Source organism: Saccoglossus kowalevskii, chromosome 15 (genome assembly GCF_978046115.1).
Source record: "Saccoglossus kowalevskii chromosome 15, keSacKowa6.1, whole genome shotgun sequence".
Taxonomy (NCBI): Eukaryota; Metazoa; Hemichordata; class Enteropneusta; family Harrimaniidae; genus Saccoglossus; species Saccoglossus kowalevskii.
Genome location: NC_140655.1, coordinates 14,547,342 through 14,561,350, shown reverse-complemented (window position 1 = coordinate 14,561,350; position 14,009 = coordinate 14,547,342). Strand labels below are relative to the sequence as shown.

Below are 14,009 nucleotides of genomic sequence, written 5' to 3'. Positions count from 1 at the left end.
ACGATATTTTCTGAGCGACAGATAAAACCTATACAATGTCAAGTAGAACCCATACACATGCACTGAAATAGAAATAAATTACGAAGACAGTGTTATCTGTAATTTTACATACTATTGCAGAAATTTGGTAGCGGAAACAAGACATCTCTAGAGAAAATTTTGTGTATGTGGCAGAAGATATTTCCTGACGGTAAGTGTGAAAACATTGTATATTGTCAAATTACATGATAGGTGACGACTATGTAAATTAATTTGTGCAATTGATAATATCTTAAGTAGATTGCAAATGTTACACTGACAAGTAGAACCCGTACGTAGGCACAGAAATAAAAAATAATTACGAACACAGTATTATCTGTAAATTTGCATAACATTTCAGAAATTTGGTAGCGGACAAAAGGCATCTATATAGGAAATGTAGTATATTTGGCAGAAGATATTTCCTGACCGTAAGTGTGAAAACACTGCTTATTGTCAAATTACATGATAGGTGACGAGTATGCAAATCAATTTGTGCAATTGATAATATCTTAAGTAGATTGCAAATGTAACACTGACAAGTAGAACCCGTACGTAGGCACAGAAATAAAAAATAATTACGAACACAGTATTATCTGTAAATTTGCATAATATTTTAGAAATGTGGTAGCGGAAACAAGACATCTCTGGAGAAAGTTTAGCGTACTTGGCAGAATATATTTCCTGATCGTAAAGTGTAAATAGACTGTGTATTGTAAAATTATATGTAGGTGACGATTATGCAAATTAATTGACGCAATTGATAATATCTTAAGTAGATTGCAAATGTAACACTGACAAGTAGAACCCGTACGTAGGCACAGAAACAAAAAATAATTACGAACACAGTGTTATCTGTAAATTTGCATAATATTTCAGAAATTTGGTAGCGGACAAAAGGCATCTCTATAGGAAATGTAGCGTCTTTGGCAGAAGATATTTCCTGACCGTAAGTGTGAAAACACTGCTTATTGTCAAATTACATGATAGGTGAAGATTATGCAAATTATTTTGTGCAATTGATAATATCTTAAGAAGATTGCAACTGTAACACTTAAAATATAACCCGTACATAGGCACAGAAACAAAAATAAATTACGAAGACAGTGTAATCTGTAAATTTGCATAATATTTCAGAAATTTAGTAGCAGACAGAAGGCATGTCTATACAAAATTTAGCGGATTTGGCAGAAGATATTTCCTGAGCGTAAGTGTGAAAACACTGCTTATGGTCAAATTACATGATAGGTGAAGATTATGCAAATCAATTTGTGCAATTGATAATATCTTAAGTAGATTGCAAATGTAACACTGACAAGTAGAACCCGTACGTAGGCACAGAAATAAAAATAAATTACGAAGACACTGTAATCTGTAAATTTGCATAATATTTTAGTAATGTGGTAGCGGAAACAAGACATCTCTGGAGAAACTTTAGCGTACTTGGCAGAATATATTTCCTGATCGTAAAGTGTAAAAAGACTGTATATTGTAAAATTATATGATAGGTGACAATTATGCAAATTATTTTGTGCAATTGATAATATCTTAAGTAGATTGCAAATGTAACACTTGAAGTATAACCCGTACACATGTACAGAAATAAAATAAATTACGAAGACACTGTTATCTGTAAATTTGCATAATATTTTAGAAATTTTGTAGCGGAAACAAGACATCTCTGGAGAAAATTTAACGTATTTGGCAGAATAGATTTCCGGACCGCAAAGTGTGAAAAGACACTTTGTTGTAAAATTATATGATAGGTGACGATTATGCAAATTAATTAGAGCAATTGATAATATCTTGAGAAGATTGCAAATATAACACTTACAAGTAGAACCCGTAAACATGCACATGCGCAGAAACAAAAAATATTTACGAACACAGTATTATCTGTAAATTTGCATAATATTTCAGAAATTTGGTAACGTAACGGAAAGAAGGCATCTTCAAAAGTCACGTGGACTAGGTAAGCTCATGTGATTTAGACACCTTAGCAGGTTTCATTGCTGAGTAATAGATCAGTTTGTATCTGTATCTAGCACAACGCACAATTGGTAGCAGAAAAAAGACTTCCTAGAGTAAATTTAGCGTATTTGACGGGAAGTAATTCTATTATGAGTAACGACTATGCAAATTATGGTGCACAACAAAGCAGTTAGTTTATGAATGTCACACACAGGCACGGAATACAAAAATAAATTGAGAAATTGCAGTGAGAGAACAGTATTATCTGTAAATTTGCATAATGTTCCAGAAATTAATATATAATGAAAACATTTATTGTGTTACTCTTGTGAATAACATTACAGGTTTTACCAAAAATACTTGTACTTTGTATTAAGAACATTATTCGTCAGAAAGTTGGTAATAAATCGCAAAACATTTTTCATTGGTCTATTATGTAAAATCATGAAGTTATTGCCCCATGGAAAAAATAAATATTATTTTGTGTGTTACAGTGACGTCTTTTAAGAAACTTGTCCAATATTTTTTCAAAAATCGCAATTTTATTAAAGAAAATATGCAATTTTTGATACTATTTAAAATCCACATTTTAAAATAATTTTGGACAACAATAAGTACCCCATCATTAGAGATATATGATTATTTCAGGCTACAGTTTGTGATAAGGCAAAATATCTCTGCCATAGGAACCTATGGTAGAAGCGTTATAATACTGTCAAAACGGCATATATCCACTAAAATACAACCATCATTTTCTCGAATTTTTAATTTCCTTATAATATCCGGAAGTACATTTTTGGGGAAAAAGAATAAATCCTGGGTATTTGCATTCATGAGTAGGCTTCTGATTTAAAAAACCCTATATGAATTGTTTTTAATTGTTATATAGTAAACAATTGGTATTACCTTGGAACCATACCTATTTTTATCTATTCGTCACATCAAGATAATGTAAGTCAGCATGTTAGATGTTTAAAAGCGTACTCAAAATAATAATGCGTTTTTTGTTGTGGTCAATCAAACCCTGTATACATACATGAATGGAGTTATAATAAGTGGAAAGGGGTTGTTGGTGTAATGAACAAACTAAAAACCAATTCTGTAATATCATGGGCTTTAGATATAATATTTACGTGGAAAAAATACAAAATACCAAATACTGTATTATTTTAAACGAGCTGTTTGATATAATATTCACGTGGAAAAAAAACTTCTTACTAACAAATACTGTATTATTATGAAAAGGCTGATTTATGTAATATCCATGTGGAAAAACTACTAACTAACCAAATCTGTATTAACGGGCTTATTAGTATAATATGCATATGGTGAAATACTCTCTAACAATACTATGTTATTATGAAAAGATTGTTTATGTATTATTCATGTGAAAAAAACTACTGAATACGAAATACTGTATTTTTATGAAATGTCTTATTGGTCTATTATTCCAGTAGGATAACTACTCACTAACAAATACAGTATTATTATAAAATGGCTGGATGAAGTAATATCCATGTAGAAGAACTACTCACTAACCAATACTGATTTATTATGAAAGGTCTTGTCGATGTAGTATCTATGTAGAAGTAATCCTCACTGTTATTTACTGCTTAATCAAACTGACTCGCCCATGAATAATTACTTCACAAAGGTATATACTTCAACAACTCAGAAGTGAATCGCATATAAATGTTGAAGTATTAATTTATTCACGCAGTAAAGTATTTACAAGAACACAAACATGTTGAAACAAAAACCACTTGGACATTGTTAACATTTTTAGCTCTACCATAAATATAACATGCAAAAAATATCGAAGTTCTGTGACATCAATAATTGTTTTTGTTATGAAATGGCCATTATCTACACCTTGATTGTCTGTTCGTGAGACTTAATAAGCTAATTGAATTTGTGTTCATTAAACAAAACACGTTATCACAATCTTTTGTTGTTCAACAATACCCCAACAAAATAATACTTTACAAAATAAAGTTTTTTAGGGTTTCATTTTCCGTCTACAACTGTGATTATAACTCCACAAAAAACACTGATTCTTGTTTCTAACATGTTATTAATATATGGAACATTCTGGCATCTACTTTCATTGCACAATTATGCAATCATTATTCATGTACAGGCTTGTAAAATATGTAAATCGTGTATAAACAATCTTTTAGGATGTTCTACTTGTGACAGCTCACGAAATGTTAGCAGTGTGAAACAAAGACCGTTTAACTATAATCAAAGAAAGGTTAGAAAGAACTCCCATGTGCTGAGAGTATTGGAGACACATTAAAAATAATTCGAAATTACTTGTACTTGAGATATTGATGGAAAAGCTGAAAACTAATTATGCAAATCAGAAAATTAATATGAACAGATTTGAGGTCTGCGCAGACCATCTATGTACCAAGTTTTATTGAAATATGATTAGAACAAAAAAAAATATGAATTATTATGCTAAATTAGGAATTAATATGAACAGATTTTAACCCCAAACTAATCAGGTTTGTACATTGTCCTATAGCATCTTTGTACTAAGTTTCATTGAAATGGAATAACTAGTACTTTAGATATCAGTGTGAAAGCTTAGAATTGGTTAATTATGCAAATTAGGTAATTAATATGTACAGATTTTAACCCACAATTAATCAGGTCTGTCTATTGTCCTACAGCATCCATGTACAAAGTTTCATTGAAATGTGATTATTAGTACTTGAGATATGTGTGAAAGTTGAAAATTGATTAATTATGCAAATTAGGTGATTAATATGCATAAATATTGACTGAAAACTAATTTGGTCCCTGCATAGTTCTAGATTCATTGAAATGTGATGATTAATACTTGAGATATCAGTGAAAAAGCTGGAAATTAATTGATTAATTAATTAATTAATTAATTAATTATGCAAATTAGGTAATTAATATGCACAATTATTAACCCTGAAACTAATCAGGTCTCTGCATAGTCCTTGAGTATCTATGTACCAAGTTTCATTGAAATGTAATGCTTAACTTGAAATATCAAAAGCTGAAAATTAATTAATTGTGCAATTAGGTAATTAATATGTACTGATATTACCCTAAAAACTATCAGGTCTGTGCAGTGTCCTATGACATCTATGTACGAAATTTCATTGAAATGTGATGATTAGTACTTGAGGTATCAGTGGAAAAAAACTAATCATTATGCATATTACTAATATGCACGGATTTTTACCAAAAACTCATCAAATCTGCGCTTAAGTTCAGAGCATCTATGTACCAAGTTTCATCAAAATCCAATGAGTGGTTGTTTAGATATCATTGGAACAGTCATGGAACAGCTAAAAATCAGCTAATTATCATGCGATTTAGGTAATTAATATCCATGGATTTTAAGCAGATTAGAATTTTAACACTGAAATGTAGAACCCGCACAAAATATGGAGAAAATATTAATGACCACATCGCAACTAAATAGTTTTGCCGGGCAAGAGTCAAATAAAAACGACAATTTTTAATGTGCACATCAAGACAATCGTAGTTTTTGATACTTTCTATTTACGTTTTTATTGTAATCGCACATATTTGACGTCCAATTCCCACAACATGCAAATAATTACATCTGCCCATGGCGTGTTTTCAATGTTTGAAATACCATGTCATCACACTAGAAAAATTGCGAAGCTAACGTAAATTAATGCAAATCAATGTATTTCCGTGGTTAGAGTGTTTTGTTTTACTATGGATATGATACGAATTCAGAAATCTGCAAACAAAATGTTGACAATAGAGTCACGGGTGGAAACATGGGATTATTTTAATTGGGCTGAACATAATGTATTGTTTTCTTTTTTCTGAATACTCCGGAATTTGATTGTAAAGAAGTGGTTAAATTCGAAAATGATAAACTGTTAGAAATATCCGAGTAATACCAGAACTAAAGTAATTAATCGAAAAAATAGGTTCATTTGATATGTATCATGTATTCACTTCATGACGCACAGTTAACGGCAAAATTACGACTTTTAAGTCAGAGCACTACTTATCTGCCATTTTGTTACATGTGCCTCAGATTGAACATTATGTTTCAATTATGTTGTTGTGTTATTTAATAATTTGTAGGTGCTATTCGTTCTCTAAGTCGTTGTGGGAACGGTCGGAGGTTTCAAACAAAAACAAATTTGTTCTCGTGATTTTTTCTAGTGATTTATATGTGTTTTATTCATTGTCAAACGAAATCGACATAAGCGGGAAAGGTAAAACAAATGTCAAATCGGCCTAATAACATTTACACCCGAGTTAACATATTATAAATAATTTATGCAAAATAACATATTTTAAGCAGTTTAGAATTTTAACACTGAAACGTAAAAACCACACACAACAAGGATGAAAAAATAATGAATATATCTCAACTAAAAAATTTTGCTATACCAGAATCATAGAAAAATATTATTTTCTAAAGTACAGAACAAAGACAATCATATCTGACTATTTCCAAATAAAACAAGCAATTCTCTTGATACCATACATAATTCCATTCATCGAATATTGTTTCACTTTCCCGACGTTAAAATTGGATACACGAAATTGGATTGTAATAAATACAGAAAAAATACAGACGATATGGTTAAATTCGAAAAAAAATAAAATTAGTAAAATAGCTTAAAATTTCCAGAAAAGGAATCTGCATTGTAGATTACTTGATCAAATAACTTCACTTCACGACCCAGACAAAGTAGTCGGCATTCTGAAGTCAAACGCTTTGTTAATTTATTGTCAGTGGATGAACTACTTGTTTTGAGAAAGCTAATATGTTTGAAGTGAAACAAAATACATCTGAACATGCTTACAAAAGGTTCATAGAAGGTGTATCACGCAGGTTACAACATGTACTTCCAATTTAACTAGTATAACTCAAGAAAAACACTGTAAGCAGAATGAACATGAAAGTTGAAGGTACAATAGAAAAAATCAATATTTTTTTACTAAATAGTGTTACCTCTGTAACGAAAATCAACCTAAAAAATTTAAAAAATAGTTTCGATATTTTAATTACATTTTCTAACACAGAATGTTCTGGAAACAGTATGTGGGTGTTATACAGGATTTAAAAACTACGTCAGAAATATGTAAATTCTTGGCCAATTCAACCGCATATAAACACAGCGTACTCTCAGTTTCAATTCATTCTGACACTACCGATTGCGTGTGTATCTTCTGCAGTATCTACAGTACGTGAGTATGATAATTGTTATCGTAATTTCTGTGATAACGATGAATTGTTTTCAGCATATCTATTTTATAACCCATAATAACGTGTCTTCAGACATGCACCAAATTATTGATAATTAAAAAAATGTCCTTTTCGCATCCCTTTTTTTAATTTTTTTTAGCGAAATCATATACTCCTACTTCTTCCATAACGTAAAACAAACTGCTTTGATATTTTACCGATTACCATTTGTGCGGCTTCTTGGTCAAATTATGCATCTATGCCCAGTTTATCTTGAATACACTGCTATGGCGCTCTACTATTTGTATAGATGCTTGGCACCTATGTTCGCACGCGTGTATTCATTTCGGCATTTGTAGTTGTCTCTTCTTTCGTGGTGTTTCATCAGAACTGCTAGTGTTGACGACTTGGAAACCACCTTATTTTAATTATCTACTTTTTGGAGTTTGTTATCTATTTTTTGTCAAACACGAGGTTAAAAAAATGAATACATGTTTTTTATCATCATTCTGACTATACAATGTATTGAATTAAATGCGATCATACCATCACTATTCAGCGTGTAGTCAATATCGCCTGAAAAAAACACCCAACGATATGTGCATTGCAGTGATTGTAACCCTACCTGTATGTAGAATTAAAACTACGAATAGCACTGATCCCATGGGAACTGTACATTTCATGTCATTTATTAGCCTATTGCGATTCAGCTTCAAAGGAATTTTTTTTTAATGGGCATTCACAGGACTACCTAACAAATGTAGGATATACGAAATTTCCGTGTGTCTACAGTAGTTCATATTTAATTAGTGATTATTGTCGCTGCATATTAAATAACAAAAATGAAGAAATTTGTGTTTTGTATCTCATAAATGTTATTGCAAAATTTTTGGTCTTCAGTTCTTTGAAGTATTTTTTTTTATAATAATTATAATTTAACATGGCTGACTGAAAGCAGAAAACTAGGAGTGGTAAAAACACAACCACTTAAGTAATGTATACACGCACATAATTATTGCAGAAATCATGGCATATTCAGAAAACAACAACAACATAAGTGTGCCTAGTGGTTTCATTGTGTCATTAGTAACGATTTTAATATTTGGTTTTACAGACTTGGTTACCGTTCTGAAGAATTGGTTACTATGCTTCATATTCAATCAATATGTATATTTGTTATGATGGCGATGTTTGTACATTGCATCAACGCAGTAAGTGATAATTAACATATTGGGGTAAATCAAAACATAGTATTTTAAGTTGTCAGATTTCTGATTTTATTTTTTTAACAGGCACCTCCTCCCGAACCACCGGAAGAAACGGAAAGTCCTGATACATTTGAGTCTGATATAAAGTTAACTTCTGAGCAAGAAACAGACATTGAAGCAATAATAGCCGCTGAAGCAAGTGGGGTCGGTGCAAGAAAAGCTATAACTAGCCTTTCAAAGCGTTGGAATAATGCTATTGTGCCATATGTGATATCATCAACAAGTAAGTATATGTCTGTTTGATAGTTTGTGCTTTCATGTATCAAGTTTTCAGTACACAACATGTATCTATATTATTGCAGGTCAGTCTGATGCTGTCGTAATAAAACAAGCGATGACCTACTGGGAGAGCAACACTTGTATTAGATTCCCACCGTATAACTCGGGCGCGGGGCATTCTGATAGAATTAACTTTAAAAAAGAAAAAGGGTAAGGTTACTAACAATTTTAAACACTCAATTAGTAACAGTCTTTGAGCATATTAGTTAACGTCTGTACCGTTACCGTAGCTGGCGTTGTTGTGTGAAGGTTTATATTATTAGTGATACATTTCTGTATATGTTACCTTCATAGATGCTGGTCTTACGTTGGTCTCACTGGTTGGGGTGTTCAAGATATTTCTATCGGATATGGTTGTGCACATGTGAGTGACGTTTGTATTTAAGTATTCTTGTTTTTGGTACACTTGTGATAAGTGTTGTATTATATCAGTTCAATAATATTAATATTTCAAGGAATAGTCAATATTCACATAGAAATGGGAAATGCTGAATCGGGCATAACAGACAACACATTTCTATGTACAAAGTTTCACATTGGTTAAATCAAGTTAAATAATCCTATTATTATAGTTAATTATTAAAAACAGCATTTTTAAATTACAAGAGGTATTTATATTTGTATAATACAATACGTTCCCGATAGCACGTAACCTCTACCTTATAAGGTATTCCCAATGAAATTCAAATTTTCCCACCGATCATGTTTCTAATCGGTAGTGTATTGTGATTAAAGGACCGATATGCTATGAGTTTTAAGTTTTTTCTGAAACTACATAATGCAATTGCTTAGTAATTTTTTTTCCTATTTAAAATGGGATTGTTTTGAGCAGTAACACCCGTGATTCAAAGGATTTTAAGACCAACGAGTAGTGAAAATGCATAATCTCTCTACTAAATGAGCTAAGCATTGTGGTTTACTATTATTATTGCTGCCATCGTTTGCCAATATTCTTTTTATATAAGAATTTACGTTACACAAGTTCACTATGACAAAAAACATTCCGTATTTTTTTATTTATTTCATATTTCATTAAGTTATTTAACGCTGTTGTCCATGATTTAGGACTAATTCCCACGAAACAAAAACAAAGCAATACATACATAATAAGGGTCGCACAATTATATTTGAAAAATATATATAATGCAATATATTCTCAAGTCACACCACATTCACCAATTATCGTTCACATATCAGTAATTGATTATACAGATACTAACAAGTGTCCATATAAAGTAATTTTAATCTAATTATGTTATTGTTCACGGATCTTAACTAGTGTTTTATGTTGCTTCATGAAACAGAGGGGAACTATTGCTCACGAAATTGGTCATGCAATAGGATTCTGGCATGAACAAAGTCGCACGGACCGAGATGATTACGTTACAATTCACTGGGAAAACATCGAGTCGGATATGGGTTACAATTTCAACAAATATACCTCTGCGGATGTTAATATGTACAACGTGCCATACGACATTGGATCGCTTATGCATTATGGTGCTAAGGTAGGACTATATTGTAAATATTGAAACATTAACTGTATTCGCCATATGTGATCACTCAAAATATGTTAGGTCTTATGCAATATATCTTTACGTTTGAAGCTTGTATATCAACACATCAGCACACCGAGTACTAAAGTCAACTTCAGTCACCATTCACAAATTTCAAACCTACATACTTTTTTTATAATATTTCCAAACATATGATGAAGACTTGTAGCTCATATAAAATTATGTCCATTTTGTTTAAAATTGTCAATTAAATATAACATATTTTTCTGACAATAAATATGGCGTTCAAAGGGCTACCGTGCAGTTACACACTAAATATCCCCTGATACATGCACTGTGTGATATTTACAAGTCAAAATAAATTCAGTATTTCAGCACGAATGGCCAGGATACAATAACAGCGAATAACCCAGCTGACCAAGACAAAATGGGCGAGCGTGATTATTTGAGTAACGCTGATATTTTTTTAGCCAATATAATTTATGACTGCCCAGGTATGTATGTATTTTTTATTTTTTTATTCCATTAATTAATACAGTTGTGTTTTTTTAGTTTCTGGTGATACCCAGTTATAATTTAGTTTTTTCACTGTTTTTTTTAGCTATTCGAGCTCGTTTTGTATCAATGTATTACGTTATAAAATTGTTGTTGATAACAAATTTTTCAGCTCTGCCAAAAGCAAGCACAGAAGCAGTGTTTCCGTTTGATAATCAATGTAAATCTCCATATAAAGTTAATAGTCAAGCTAGTTTGAATTGGGCAAGACATGCACTACAACAGAATGGAGAAAATAGAAGCTTCTGGGTTGATGGCACGATTTCAGGCAGTACAATTACATTCAGTGATGGTTCAACAATGTCAGTAGATTCGTCTTTGTTTCACAGTAATGAACCAAATGGAAGTGGGCAATGTCTCCAATTGTGGTGAGTACAAAATACAAGGCCTGTTTTCATTATTACATTTTATTCCGTATTTGCTTTGTATGTTAAAACAGTTTGATGTTTATTTAAACACCGTCAGAATGACGATATACATTGCAGAGTAATTTAATTATCATAAAATAGCTATATGAACAACTTGTCATGTAGTACGAAGGTCATTTTGAGTACATATTGCCGTTATAAAGCGATCAAATACAATCATATTTACAGGTGGTACAACAATGACTGGAAATTGGATGATACGATGTGCGACTACAATCAGAAGAAGTATCTATGTGCAGGTACAGTGATCGTTATGTATATATATATATATATATATATATGTATTATAGTTTTCCGCAAAATGTTTACACAAGGTCAAGGAATACTCAAGTTCTACATTTACATTTACACGGCAACACATTCACGTGTTCTGAAAATATTCCATGTATGAGTGATGTCTTATTAATAATGTTGTAATGGTCGTATATTCAACAGATTTACCGCGTCCTAGTTCTAGTACAGCGCTTCCGGTTAATGCTCAGTGTGATTCTGGATCTCTATTCCAAGTTGTTGACCAGAACGATTTAGAACGTGGACAGATCGTAATTAAAACAAATGGAGAGAATAGAAATTTCTGGGTGGATGGGAGCATATCAGGCAATACCATTACCTTCACTGGTGGTTCAACAATATCGGTTAATTCAGAATTGTTTCAACCAAATGAGCCCAATGGAAGTGGCTCCTGTCTCCATTTGCGGTGAGTGCATATAATATATACTATGTATTATGTTGTTTTTGTTATTGTTGATAGTGTACTATGGGAAATACAGAAAGTCTAATTACATGTTTTAGCACAGTTTTAAAGTAAGACGTTCCTCAAAAATAAAAAATAAACTATTGTCATTATGTTTACATTTGTGACATTTTAGGATAAAAAGAAAATTTGATTGACAAAATGGTATTAAAATAGCATTTTTAGTATAACTTACAAATGTATTCTACGACAAAAATATTTTAAAACTAAGCCTGGTGACATATCGTGAAAAAATGATATTTGTTATATCAATATGATTGTTATATCAATAATTTCATTGGATTTGAACAAAAATCTCCTCATAATTATAAACACATTTTGACACAATTGCATTTTACCTTCAGTTGCAAATTTATTAGCATCGTGCTTACAAATGCAAACAATTTCATCAAATTAAAAAATCTCTTCTGTCCTTATATACAGGTATTATAACAATACATGGAAATTAGACGACACTACATGCAACTTTGCTCAAAAGTATTTGTGTTCTGCTTAAGCGGTACGTATCATGCAAACTAAATAATTAATTTTGATGTGAGGTCTAAATACATCTTCTCTTTTCTCGCGCCCACATTTGTTGTAAAATTAACTAAAATTCTTGATATTGACTGTATAATGTATTTCAGCTGGGCATCTTGTTAAATGAATATTTTTAACTGTAGAGCTACCAGCCATCATTGGGGCGCCACTATCTGGCAGCTAAATAGTTTCCTCGGACATATAGCATGTATAGTGGAAAAAAAAATATGCACATGAAACAATTGAGCATAATGATAATGATAATGACATCTTCGAGATAGACACTATTTTACTTTTGATTAATTGTAGTCTAATATTGTATTGCTGTAATTTGTTTAATGCAATTTGAAAAAAAATATATATTCTTGTTTGATACTGAAAGTAGATAATTATATATTATATAACTAAAATATAACTCTATTGGATGCATAATGGCCTGATATTGTAGCAAACATCCGATTTGTCGTTTTATGAAGCAATACAATTATTCATTAAGTTTTGAACCATTTGTTTTTGTACGTAAACTGAAAATCACTTTTTTTTTCATTTTCTATCTAACGAGTATTGTTGCATGTCTTCATCGCAACTGTTTCGTGGATGGTAAACACATCTTTAAATCAAAGTCTTAATTATTAATTCTCTTATTGCAGGAAATCGACGGAAATGAAGGGTACCTCATTCATGAAATCACTCCGCGAATTATATTACTGCAATCGCATGCCTCGTAAATAAATCGTACGTGTAGTTTAGTTGCATGTCTAATGGAAATTTAGTTTATTATTATTGTTATTGCATGCTATAAAACTTGTTGAATTGCAGGACAATAAATAATCTAAAGCATAAATATTGAGTCTTTTATCGTGATAGTGTGATGGCATGCATTTTCGGTGTTTGATAATTCTAATTGTTTGAAACTTCACAAAGGAGCAATTGTAGTGCAGTATTGTACCACAGTATTAAAGACCTACAGTCTATTATGCGTTCGAATTATGTTGACACATAATTGATGCTTCTTATATGACCCACAACGATGCGGTGCGACAAATGCGACACTTAAAATAAACTTGCTAAAAGTCATAGTATTCTGAATATCAAGACCGAGCTGTGGGATTAAGCAAATTTGTTGTCTTTATTGTTCTGTATGAAAAAATGGGATGCCAATAATTAAACGTCGATAAGCAAACTCCGACAACATCAGAATCCACAGGCAACTTTACGATTGCGAAAGAAAACGGTACAACATAGCCAATTCAGGGAGATTCATCAATCAAGAGTTGACGAGCGCATCCTGCTCTGTTGCGGCACCCGCCACATACCGACACTACAATATGCACCACAAAACCGTTCGTTGACAACTGTGTTACAAATATGACGTAGTGTGTACAAAACACAAACTACACTTACACTGGGAAGGTATCATGTAAACTACTTGATTACTAGTCAGAGAACACTTCCAGCTTTAAAATTCCTCGCTCT

At 31.7% G+C, this 14,009-nt stretch overlaps 2 long non-coding RNA genes across 2 annotated transcripts; both read left to right on the top strand.

The window, feature by feature from the left end:
* Positions 1–9,060: 9,060 nt before the first annotated feature.
* On the top strand, positions 9,061–10,149 carry LOC146733976 (uncharacterized). Its single transcript, XR_014931677.1, has 2 exons — positions 9,061–9,124; positions 10,065–10,149. It is a non-coding gene; the product is annotated as an uncharacterized LOC146733976 (long non-coding RNA).
* A 2,293-nt stretch (positions 10,150–12,442) lies between these two features.
* On the top strand, positions 12,443–13,377 carry LOC146733975 (uncharacterized). The gene is made up of 2 exons (XR_014931676.1): positions 12,443–12,513; positions 13,184–13,377. It is a non-coding gene; the product is annotated as an uncharacterized LOC146733975 (long non-coding RNA).
* The last annotated feature ends 632 nt before the right edge of the window (positions 13,378–14,009 follow it).